The sequence below is a fragment of the Procambarus clarkii genome, chromosome 24 (genome assembly GCF_040958095.1).
Source record: "Procambarus clarkii isolate CNS0578487 chromosome 24, FALCON_Pclarkii_2.0, whole genome shotgun sequence".
Taxonomy (NCBI): domain Eukaryota; kingdom Metazoa; phylum Arthropoda; class Malacostraca; order Decapoda; family Cambaridae; genus Procambarus; species Procambarus clarkii.
Window position 1 is genome coordinate 27,184,307 of NC_091173.1, and position 13,101 is coordinate 27,197,407.

Here is a 13,101-nt window from a genome sequence, read left to right on the forward strand (position 1 = left end):
TACTGTCATTATGGCGGTGTGTCCACTCACAGGATGAGTGGCGCTGCCCAATACTGTCACTATGGCGGTGTGTCCACTCACAGGATGAGTGGCGCTGCCCAATACTGTCACTATGGCGGTGTGTCCACTCACAGGATGAGTGGCGCTGCCCAATACTGTCACTATGGCGGTGTGTCCACTCACAGGATGAGTGGCGCTGCCCAATACTGTCACTATGGCGGTGTGTCCACTCACAGGATGAGTGGCGCTGCCCAATACTGTCACTATGGCGGTGTGTTCACTCACAGGATGAGTGGCGCTGCCCAATACTGTCACTACGGTGGTGTGTCCACTCACAGGATGAGTGGCGCTGCCCAATACTGTCACTATGGCGGTGTGTTCACTCACAGGATGAGTGGCGCTGCCAATATTGTCACTATGGCGGTGTGTTCACTCACAGGATGAGTAGCACTGCCCAATACTGTCACTATGGCGGTGTGTCCACTCACAAGATGAGTGGCGCTGCCCAATACTGTCACTATGGCGGTGTGTCCACTCACAGGATGAGTGGCGCTGCCAATACTGTCACTATGGCGGTGTGTCCACTCACAGGATGAGTGGCGCTGCCCAATACTGTCACTATGGCGGTGTGTCCACTCACAGGATGAGTTTCGCTGCCCAATACTGTCATTATGGCGGTGTGTCCACTCACAGGATGAGTGGCGCTGCCCAATACTGTCACTATGGCGGTGTGTCCACTCACAGGATGAGTGGCGCTGCCCAATACTGTCACTATGGCGGTGTGTCCACTCACAGGATGAGTGGCGCTGCCCAATACTGTCACTATGGCGGTGTGTCCACTCACAGGATGAGTGGCGCTGCCCAATACTGTCACTATGGCGGTGTGTCCACTCACAGGATGAGTGGCGCTGCCCAATACTGTCACTATGGCGGTGTGTTCACTCACAGGATGAGTGGCGCTGCCCAATACTGTCACTACGGTGGTGTGTCCACTCACAGGATGAGTGGCGCTGCCCAATACTGTCACTATGGCGGTGTGTTCACTCACAGGATGAGTGGCGCTGCCAATATTGTCACTATGGCGGTGTGTTCACTCACAGGACTGAGTAGCACTGCCCAATACTGTCACTATGGCGGTGTGTCCACTCACAGGATGAGTGGCGCTGCCCAATACTGTCACTATGGCGGTGTGTTCACTCACAGGATGAGTGGCGCTGCCCAATACTGTCACTATGGCAGTGTGTCCACTCACAGGATGAGTGGCGCTGCCCAATTCTGTCACTATGGTGGTGTGTCCACTCACAGGATGAGTGGCGCTGCCCAATACTGTCACTATGGTGGTGTGTCCACTCACAGGATGAGTGGCGCTGCCCAATACTGTCATTATGGCGGTGTGTCCACTCACAGGATGAGTGGCGCTGCCCAATACTGTCACTATTGTGGTGTGTCCACTCACAGGATGAGTGACGCTGCCCAATACTGTCACTATGGTGGTGTGTTCACTCACAGGATGAGTGGCGCTGCCCAATACTGTCACTATGGCGGTGTGTCCACTCACAGGATGAGTGACGCTGCCCAATATACTCGCCCCTCGTGGTAATAATGAGCTGGTGTGGTGTTGACGAGTGAGAGAAGCCGCCTCACTCACTGCCTCACCCACCCATACACTACTGACCCTACAGCCCTTCACACCACGCCCAGTGGTCGTGTTATAACGACCACCTCCTTCCTGTGACCCCCATGGCCTCCTGGCGACGGTCACAGCAGGTTTCTAACACTCATCAAAATACATTTTCTCCAACAAAACCTAACTGCAACCTGTCTCAATAATGTCACCAGATATTTTTGTTACTAATAAAACGCATACAATATGGCTCTATAACCTTTAAATACATTTATCCAGAAGAGAACTCTCTCTGTCTCTCTCTCTCTCTGTCTCTCTCTCTCTCTCTCTGTCTCTCTCTCTCTCTGTCTCTCTCTCTCCTCTCTCTCTCTCTCTCTGTCTCTCTCTCTCTCTCTCTCTCTCTCTCTCTGTCTCTCTCTCTCTCTGTCTCTCTCTCCCTCTCTCTCTCTCTCTGTCTCTCTCTCTCTCTCTCTCTCTCTCTCTCTCTCTCTCTCTCTCTCTCTCTCTCTCTCTCTCTCTCTCTCCTTGTCTCTCTCTCTCTCTCTCTCTCTCTCTCTCTGTCTCTCTCTCTCTCTCTCTCTCTCTCTCTCTCTCTCTCTCTCTCTCTCTCTCTCTCTCTCTCTCTCTCTCTCTCTCTCTCTCTCTCTCTCTCGTCCATTATAAACATTATATATGTTTGTTCAATTTGATTAATATCATTATACAATAAATCCCACAACCATAACAGTCACACGGTACAGTGTTCACACGGTACAGTGTTCACACACGGTACAGTGTTCACACGGTACAGTGTTCACACGGTACAGTGTTCACACACGGTACAGTGTTCACACGGTACAGTGTTCACACGGTACAGTGTTCACACGGTACAGTGTTCACACGGTACAGTGTTCACACACAGTACAGTGTTCACACGGTACAGTGTTCACACACAGTACAGTGTTCACACGGTACAGTGTTCACACGGTACAGTGTTCACACGGTACAGTGTTCACACGGTACAGTGTTCACACACGGTACAGTGTTCACACGGTACAGTGTTCACACGGTACAGTGTTCACACACGGTACAGTGTTCACACGGTACAGTGTTCACACGGTACAGTGTTCACACACGGTACAGTGTTCACACACGGTACAGTGTTCACACGGTACAGTGTTCACACACGGTACAGTGTTCACACGGTACAGTGTTCACACACAGTACAGTGTTCACACGGTACAGTGTTCACACGGTACAGTGTTCACACGGTACAGTGTTCACACGGTACAGTGTTCACACACGGTACAGTGTTCACACACGGTACAGTGTTCACACGGTACAGTGTTCACACGGTACAGTGTTCACACGGTACAGTGTTCACACGGTACAGTGTTCACACACGGTACAGTGTTCACACGGTACAGTGTTCACACACGGTACAGTGTTCACACGGTACAGTGTTCACACACAGTACAGTGTTCACACGGTACAGTGTTCACACACGGTACAGTGTTCACACACGGTACAGTGTTCACACACGGTACAGTGTTCACACGGTACAGTGTTCACACGGTACAGTGTTCACACGGTACAGTGTTCACACACGGTACAGTGTTCACACGGTACAGTGTTCACACACGATACAGTGTTCACACACAGTACAGTGTTCACACACAGTACAGTGTTCACACACAGTACAGTGTTCACACGGTACAGTGTTCACACACAGTACAGTGTTCACACACAGTACAGTGTTCACACACGGTACAGTGTTCACACGGTACAGTGTTCACACACGGTACAGTGTTCACACACAGTACAGTGTTCACACACAGTACAGTGTTCACACACAGTACAGTGTTCACACGGTACAGTGTTCACACACAGTACAGTGTTCACACACAGTACAGTGTTCACACACGGTACAGTGTTCACACGGTACAGTGTTCACACACGGTACAGTGTTCACACGGTACAGTGTTCACACACAGTACAGTGTTCACACGGTACAGTGTTCACACACGGTACAGTGTTCACACACGGTACAGTGTTCACACACGGTACAGTGTTCACACGGTACAGTGTTCACACGGTACAGTGTTCACACGGTACAGTGTTCACACACGGTACAGTGTTCACACGGTACAGTGTTCACACACGGTACAGTGTTCACACACAGTACAGTGTTCACACACAGTACAGTGTTCACACACAGTACAGTGTTCACACGGTACAGTGTTCACACACAGTACAGTGTTCACACACAGTACAGTGTTCACACACGGTACAGTGTTCACACGGTACAGTGTTCACACACGGTACAGTGTTCACACACAGTACAGTGTTCACACACAGTACAGTGTTCACACACAGTACAGTGTTCACACGGTACAGTGTTCACACACAGTACAGTGTTCACACACAGTACAGTGTTCACACACGGTACAGTGTTCACACGGTACAGTGTTCACACACAGTACAGTGTTCACACACAGTACAGTGTTCACACACGGTACAGTGTTCACACGGTACAGTGTTCACACGGTACAGTGTTCACACACAGTACAGTGTTCACACACAGTACAGTGTTCACACGGTACAGTGTTCACACACAGTACAGTGTTCACACGGTACAGTGTTCACACGGTACAGTGTTCACACGGTACAGTGTTCACACACAGTACAGTGTTCACACACAGTACAGTGTTCACACGGTACAGTGTTCACACACAGTACAGTGTTCACACACAGTACAGTGTTCACACACAGTACAGTGTTCACACACAGTACAGTGTGTACACACAGTACAGTGTTCACACACAGTACAGTGTTCACACACGGTACAGTGTTCACACGGTACAGTGTTCACACGGTACAGTGTTCACACACAGTACAGAGTTCACACACAGTACAGTGTTCACACACAGTACAGTGTTCACACACAGTACAGTGTTCACACACAGTACAGTGTTCACACACAGTACAGTGTTCACACACAGTACAGTGTTCACACACAGTACAGTGTTCACACGGTACAGTGTTCACACGGTACAGTGTTCACACACAGTACAGTGTTCACACACAGTACAGTGTTCACACACAGTACAGTGTTCACACACAGTACAGTGTTCACACACAGTACAGTGTTCACACACAGTACAGTGTTCACACACGGTACAGTGTTCACACGGTACAGTGTTCACACGGTACAGTGTTCACACACAGTACAGTGTTCACACACAGTACAGTGTTCACACGGTACAGTGTTCACACACAGTACAGTGTTCACACGGTACAGTGTTCACACGGTACAGTGTTCACACGGTACAGTGTTCACACACAGTACAGTGTTCACACACAGTACAGTGTTCACACGGTACAGTGTTCACACACAGTACAGTGTTCACACACAGTACAGTGTTCACACACAGTACAGTGTTCACACACAGTACAGTGTTCACACACAGTACAGTGTTCACACACAGTACAGTGTTCACACACGGTACAGTGTTCACACGGTACAGTGTTCACACACAGTACAGTGTTCACACACAGTACAGTGTTCACACACGGTACAGTGTTCACACACAGTACAGTGTTCACACACAGTACAGTGTTCACACACAGTACAGTGTTCACACACAGTACAGTGTTCACACACAGTACAGTGTTCACACACAGTACAGTGTTCACACACGGTACAGTGTTCACACACAGTACAGTGTTCACACACAGTACAGTGTTCACACACGGTACAGTGTTCACACACAGTACAGTGTTCACACACAGTACAGTGTTCACACACAGTACAGTGTTCACACACGGTACAGTGTTCACACGGTACAGTGTTCACACGGTACAGTGTTCACACACAGTACAGTGTTCACACGGTACAGTGTTCACACACGGTACAGTGTTCACACACGGTACAGTGTTCACACGGTACAGTGTTCACACACAGTACAGTGTTCACACACGGTACAGTGTTCACACACGGTACAGTGTTCACACACGGTACAGTGTTCACACACGGTACAGTGTTCACACACGGTACAGTGTTCACACGGTACAGTGTTCACACGGTACAGTGCTCACACACGGTACAGTGTTCACACACGGTACAGTGTTCACACGGTACAGTGTTCACACGGTACAGTGCTCACACACGGTACAGTGTTCACACACGGTACAGTGTTCACACACGGTACAGTGTTCACACACGGTACAGTGTTCACACGGTACAGTGCTCACACACGGTACAGTGTTCACACACGGTACAGTGTTCACACGGTACAGTGCTCACACACGGTACAGTGTTCACACACGGTACAGTGTTCACACACGGTACAGTGTTCACACACGGTACAGTGTTCACACGGTACAGTGCTCACACACGGTACAGTGTTCACATGGTACACTGTTCACACACGGTACAGTGTTCACACACGGTACAGTGTTCACACACGGTACAGTGTTCACACGGTACAGTGCTCACACACGGTACAGTGTTCACACACGGTACAGTGTTCACACGGTACAGTGCTCACACACAGTACAGTGTTCACATGGTACACTTCACACACGGTACAGTGTTCACACACGGTACAGTGTTCACACACGGTACAGTGTTCACACGGTACAGTGCTCACACACGGTACAGTGTTCACACACGGTACAGTGTTCACACGGTACAGTTAGCAACATATGTCAGACCAATCCTGGATCATGCGGCTCCAGCATGCAGTCCATTCGTAGTCAAGCATAAAACTAAACTGGAAAAGGTTCAAAGGTTTGCCACCAGACTAGTACCCGAGCTGAGAGGTATGAGCTACGAGGAGAGACTACGGGAATTAAACCTAACGTCACTGGGAGACAGAAGAGTTAGAGGTGACATGATCACCACATACAAGATTCTCAGAGGAATTGAATGGGTTGATAAAGACAGACTATTTTACACAAGGGGCACACGCACTTGGGGACACAGGTGGAAATTGAGTGCCCAAATGAGGCACCGAGACGTTAGAAAAATTTTGTTAGTGTCAAAGTAGTAGACAAATAGAATGCACTAGGAAGTGATGGTGGAGGCAGTCTCCATACACAGCTTCAAATGTATATATGATAGAGCCCAGTAGGCTCAGGAACCTGTACAATTGTTGATTGGCAGTTGAGAGGCGGGACCAAAGAGCCAGAGCTCAACCCCCGTAAGCACGGTACAGTGTTCACACGGAGAACCCACAAGAGATGAGAGGAAATGACGAACCAGCGAGACTCGACCTAGTCTTCACTCTGATCGACTCCGACATAAAAGAAATCTGTTTTGAGGCCCCAGTAGGAATGAGCGACCACAGTGTACTGGCGTTTGAGTACCTGATTGAAGAAGGGTTATTGAACTCTGGAAGGGATACTGAAAACAAAAGACTGGCATTCCAAAAGGGAAACTATGAGGAGATAAGAAAATTCCTAACAGTTATAGCATGGGAAACAGAGCTCAGGGGAAAGACGGCCCAAGACATGATGGACTACATCACGCAGAAGTGCAAGGAAGCAGCAAACTAGTTTGTCCCAGTCCAAAAGGAAAACAGTGAAATGAAGATGAGAAACCCATGGTTTAATCAGAGATGTAAGCTAGCTAAGCAGCAAAGTAAAAGGGCATGGAGAAACTATAGGAATAACAGGACATTGGAGAGCAGAGAAAGATACCAGAATGCCAGGAATGAATATGTCAGGATGAGAAGAGAGGCAGAAAGACAATACGAAAATGACATCGCAAGCAAGACAAAGATTCAGCCTAAATTGCTACACAGCCACATCAGGAGAAAAACAACAGTAAAGGAACAGGTTATGAAATTAAGGATAGGGGCAGAAGGATTCACTACAAACGACAAGGAAGTGTGTGAGGAACTGAATAAGAAATTCCAGGAGGTCTTCACCTTAGAGCAAGGAGAAATTCCAGAGATAAGAGAGTGAATAGTTAACCAGGAACCACTGGAAGAGTTTGAGATTACCAGCGGGGAAGTAAGGAAGTGTTTACTAGAGTTGGATGTGACAAAGGCTATAGGCCCAGATGGAATCTCCCCTTGGATACTAAAGGAAGGAGCAGAAGAACTGTGCCTACCACTCTCCATAGTGTATAACAAATCACTGGCAACAGGGGAACTGCCAGAAATTTGGAGAAGCAGCTAACGTTTTCCCGATATACAAAAAAGGGGATAGACAGGAGGCACTGAACTACAGGCCATTGTCCCTAACCTGCATACCATGCAAGCTGATGGAGAAGATTGTGCGAAGAAAGCTAGTGTAGCACCTTGAGCGAAAGAACTTTGTAACACAGCATCAACATGGGTTCAGGGATGGCAAATCCTGCCTCACAGGGTTACTTGAATTCTACGACCAGGCAACAAAAATCAGGCAAGGAAGAGAAGGGTGGGCAGACTGCATGTTTTTGGATTATCAGAAAGCCCTTGGTACAGTACCACACAAGAGGCTAGTGAAAAAGCTGGAGATGCAGGCTGGAGTGAAAGGGAAGGTACTCCATTGGAATAAGGAGTACCTAAGCAACAGGAGACAACGAGTCAGTGTGAGGGGTAAGGTCTCAAATTGGCGAAACGTTACGAGTGGAGTCCCGACAGGGGTCAGTCCTTGAACCTATACTGTTTCTTATATGTGTAAATGATCTCCCAGAGCGTATAGATTCGTTTCTCTAAATGTTTTTAATGATGCAAAAATTATGAGGACTGAAACAGAGGCTGATAGTAGGAGGCTACAAGATGACCTAGACAGACTGAGTGAATGGTCCAACAAATGGCTGTTGTTTTCAACCCGAGTAAATGCAAAGTAATGAAACTAGGCAGTGGAAACAGGAGGCCAGACACAGGATACAGAATAGGAGATGAAGTACTTAATGAAACAGACAGAGAGAAAGATCAAGGAGTTGATATCACACTAAACCTGTCTCCTGAAGCCCACATAAAGAGAATAACGTCTGCGGCACATGCGAGGCTGGCTAATATCAGAACAGCGTTCAGGAACCTGTGTAAGGAATCATTCAGAATCTGTTATAACACGTATGTAAGACCAATCCTTGAATATGCGCCCCAAGGTACGGGCATGGAGCCCGTACCTTGTGAAGCACAAGACGAAGCTGGAGAAAGTTCAAAGGTATGCCACTAAACTAGTCCCAGAACTAAGAGGCATGAGTTACGAGGAAAGGCTGCGGGAAATGCACCTCTCAACACTGGAAGACAGAAGAGTAAGGGGGGACATGATCACTACTTACAAATCCTCAGGGGAATCGACTGGGTTGACAAGGATAAACTATTCAGCAATGGTGGGACGCGAACAAGAGGACACAGGTGGAAACTGAGTACCCACATGAGCCACAGAGACGTTAGAAGGAACTTTTTCAGTGTCAGAGTAGTTAACGGATGGAATGCATTAGGCAGTGATGTGGTGGAGGCTGACTCCATACACAGTTTTAAATGTAGATATGATAGAGCCCAGTAGGCTCAGGAATCTGTACATCAGTTGATTGACGGTTGAGAGGCGGGACCAAAGAGCCAAAGCTCAACTCCCGCAAGCACAACTAGGTGAGTACACTGTACAGTGTTCACACGGTAGACTGTGTGAACTTCACCCACTGGTGTAGAAGGTAGACACTAGTGTAGAAGGTAGACACTGGTGTAGAAGGTAGACACTGGTGTAGAAGGTAGACACTGGTGTAGAAGGTAGACACTGGTGTAGAAGGTAGACACTGGTGTAGAAGGTAGACACTGGTGTAGAAGGTAGACACTGGTGTAGAAGGTAGACACGGGTGTAGAAGGTAGACACTGGTGTAGAAGGTAGACACGGGTGTAGAAGGTAGACACTGGTGTAGAAGGTAGACACGGGTGTAGAAGGTAGACACGGTGGTAGAAGGTAGACACGGGTGTAGAAGGTAGACACTGGTGTAGAAGGTAGACACGGGTGTAGAAGGTAGACACGGGTGTAGAAGGTAGACACTGGTGTAGAAGGTAGACACTGGTGTAGAAGGTAGACACTGGTGTAGAAGGTAGACACGGGTGTAGAAGGTAGACACTGGTGTAGAAGGTAGACACTGGTGTAGAAGGTAGACACTGGTGTAGAAGGTAGACACTGGTGTAGAAGGTAGACACTGGTGTAGAAGGTAGACACGGGTGTAGAAGGTAGACACTGGTGTAGAAGGTAGACACGGGTGTAGAAGGTAGACACGGTGGTAGAAGGTAGACACGGGTGTAGAAGGTAGACACGGGTGTAGAAGGTAGACACGGGTGTAGAAGGTAGACACGGGTGTAGAAGGTAGACACGGGTGTAGAAGGTAGACACTGGTGTAGAAGACAGACACGGGTGGCGGCGAGGAAGAGAGACACGGGTGGCGGCGAGGAAGAGAGACACGGGTGGCGGCCAGGAAGACAGACACGGGTGGCGGCCAGGAAGAGACACACGGGTAGCGGCCAGGAAGACAGACACGGGTGGCGGCCAGGAAGAGACACACGGGTAGCGGCGAGGAAGACAGACACGGGTGGCGGCCAGGAAGAGACACACGGGTAGCGGCGAGGAAGAGAGACACGGGTGGCGGCCAGGAAGACAGACACGGGTGGCGGCCAGGAAGACAGACACGGGTGGCGGCCAGGAAGACAGACACGGGTGGCGGCCAGGAAGAGAGACACAGGTGGCGGCAGAGGAGGCGGGAGGTCTCACCGGGGTGTGGAGGTGCTGGGTGCTGGCGCCGTGCTGGCCGCTCACCTTCTCCTCCACCGGTATATATACCCCCACCAGTGACGTCATCACTCCTCACCCACCTTATCTTTCACATAATTTGTTCTCCTTAACTTCCACCCAAGAGTGTATTCTGTTTCTGAACCCCACGCCCACCTTCTGCTGTTTCATGAGCCACGCCCACCTTCTGCTGTTTCATGAGCCACGCCCACCTTCTGGTGTTTCATAAGCCACGCCCACCTTCTGGTGTTTCATGAGCCACGCCCACCTTCTGGTGTTTCATGAGCCACGCCCACCTTCTCCTGTTTCATGAGCCACGCCCACCTTCTGGTGTTTCATGAGCCACGCCCACCTTCTGCTGTTTCATGAGCCACGCCCACCTTCTGGTGTTTCATGAGCCACGCCCACCTTCTCCTGTTTCATGAGCCACGCCCACCTTCTGCTGTTTCATGAGCCACGCCCACCTTCTGCTGTTTCATGAGCCACGCCCACCTTCTGCTGTTTCATGAGCCACGCCCACCTTCTGCTGTTTCATGAGCCACGCCCACCTTCTGCTGTTTCATGAGCCACGCCCACCTTCTCCTGTTTCATGAGCCACGCCCACCTTCTGCTGTTTCATGAGCCACGCCCACCTTCTGCTGTTTCATGAGCCACGCCCACCTTCTGCTGTTTCATGAGCCACGCCCACCTTCTGCTGTTTCATGAGCCACGCCCACCTTCTGGTGTTTCATGAGCCACGCCCACCTTCTGGTGTTTCATGAGCCACGCCCACCTTCTGGTGTTTCATGAGCCACGCCCACCTTCTCCTGTTTCATGAGCCACGCCCACCTTCTGGTGTTTCATGAGCCACGCCCACCTTCTGCTGTTTCATGAGCCACGCCCACCTTCTGGTGTTTCATGAGCCACGCCCACCTTCTCCTGTTTCATGAGCCACGCCCACCTTCTGCTGTTTCATGAGCCACGCCCACCTTCTGCCGTTTCATGAGCCACGCCCACCTTCTGGTGTTTCATGAGCCACGCCCACCTTCTGCTGTTTCATGAGCCACGCCCACCTTCTGCTGTTTCAAGAGCTACGCCCACCTTCTCCTGTTTCATGAGCCACGCACACCTTCTGCTGTTTCATGAGCCACGCCCACCTTCTAATGTTTCATGAGCCACGCCCACCTTCTGCTGTTTCATGAGCCACGCCCACCTTCTGGTGTTTCATGAGCCACGCCCACCTTCTGGTGTTTCATGAGCCACGCCCACCTTCTGGTGTTTCATGAGCCACGCCCACCTTCTAATGTTTCATGAGCCACGCCCACCTTCTGGTGTTTCATGAGCCACGCCCACCTTCTGGTGTTTCATGAGCCACGCCCACCTTCTGGTGTTTCATGAGCCACGCCCACCTTCTGGTGTTTCATGAGCCACGCCCACCTTCTGCTGTTTCATGAGCCACGCCCACCTTCTGCTGTTTCATGAGCCACGCCCACCTTCTGGTGTTTCATGAGCCACGCCCACCTTCTGGTGTTTCATGAGCCACGCCCACCTTCTGCTGTTTCATGAGCCACGCCCACCTTCTGCTGTTTCATGAGCCACGCCCACCTTCTGGTGTTTCATGAGCCACGCCCACCTTCTGGTGTTTCATGAGCCACGCCCACCTTCTGCTGTTTCATGACCCACGCCCACCTTCTCCTGTTTCATGAGCCACGCCCACCTTCTGCTGTTTCATGAGCCACGCCCACCTTCTGCTGTTTCATGAGCCACGCCCACCTTCTCCTGTTTCATGAGCCACGCCCACCTTCTGCTGTTTCATGAGCCACGCCCACCTTCTGGTGTTTCATGAGCCACGCCCACCTTCTGCTGTTTCATGAGCCACGCCCACCTTCTGCTGTTTCATGAGACACGCCCACCTTCTGCTGTTTCATGAGCCACGCCCACCTTCTGCTGTTTCATGAGCCACGCCCACCTTCTGCTGTTTCATGAGCCACGCCCACCTTCTGCTGTTTCATGAGCCACGCCCACCTTCTCCTGTTTCATGAGCCACGCCCACCTTCTGCTGTTTCATGAGCCACGCCCACCTTCTGCTGTTTCATGAGGCACGCCCACCATCTGCTGTTTCATGAGCCACGCCCACCTTCTGCTGTTTCATGAGCCACGCCCACCTTCTGCTGTTTCATGAGCCACGCCCACCTTCTTATGTTTCATTAGCCACGCCCACCTTCTAATGTTTCATGAGCCACGCCCACCTTCTGCTGTTTCATGAGCCACGCCCACCTTCTGGTGTTTCATGAGCCACGCCCACCTTCTGGTGTTTCATGAGCCACGCCCACCTTCTGGTGTTTCATGAGCAACGCCCACCTTCTAATGTTTCATGAGCCACGCCCACCTTCTGGTGTTTCATGAGCCACGCCCACCTTCTGGTGTTTCATGAGCCACGCCCACCTTCTGGTGTTTCAAGAGCCACGCCCACCTTCTGGTGTTTCATGAGCCACGCCCACCTTCTGCTGTTTCATGAGCCACGCCCACCTTCTGCTGTTTCATGAGCCACGCCCACCTTCTGCTGTTTCATGAGCCACGCCCACCTTCTGCTGTTTCATGAGCCACGCCCACCTTCTGCTGTTTCATGAGCCACGCCCACCTTCTGCTGTTTCAAGAGCCACGCCCACCTTCTGCTGTTTCATGAGCCACGCCCACCTTCTGGTGTTTCATGAGCCACGCCCACCTTCTGGTGTTTCATGAGCCACGCCCACCTTCTGCTGTTTCATGACCCACGCCCACCT

The 13,101-nt window shown here is 50.5% G+C and overlaps 1 protein-coding gene across 2 annotated transcripts in view; it reads right to left on the reverse strand.

Annotated features, from left to right (window-relative positions):
- Nucleotides 1–10,402, reverse strand: part of Dsk (Drosulfakinin) — a 59,207-nt gene extending 48,805 nt beyond the window's left edge. Inside the window, exon 1 of one of the 2 annotated variants that reach the window (XM_069330417.1) lies at nt 10,322–10,402. The gene's annotated coding sequence lies outside the window, so the exon portion shown is untranslated. The remainder of the gene's footprint in view (nt 1–10,321) is intronic. The other variant, XM_069330418.1, reaches the window with a different exon arrangement.
- Between the last annotated feature and the right edge of the window lie 2,699 nt (nt 10,403–13,101).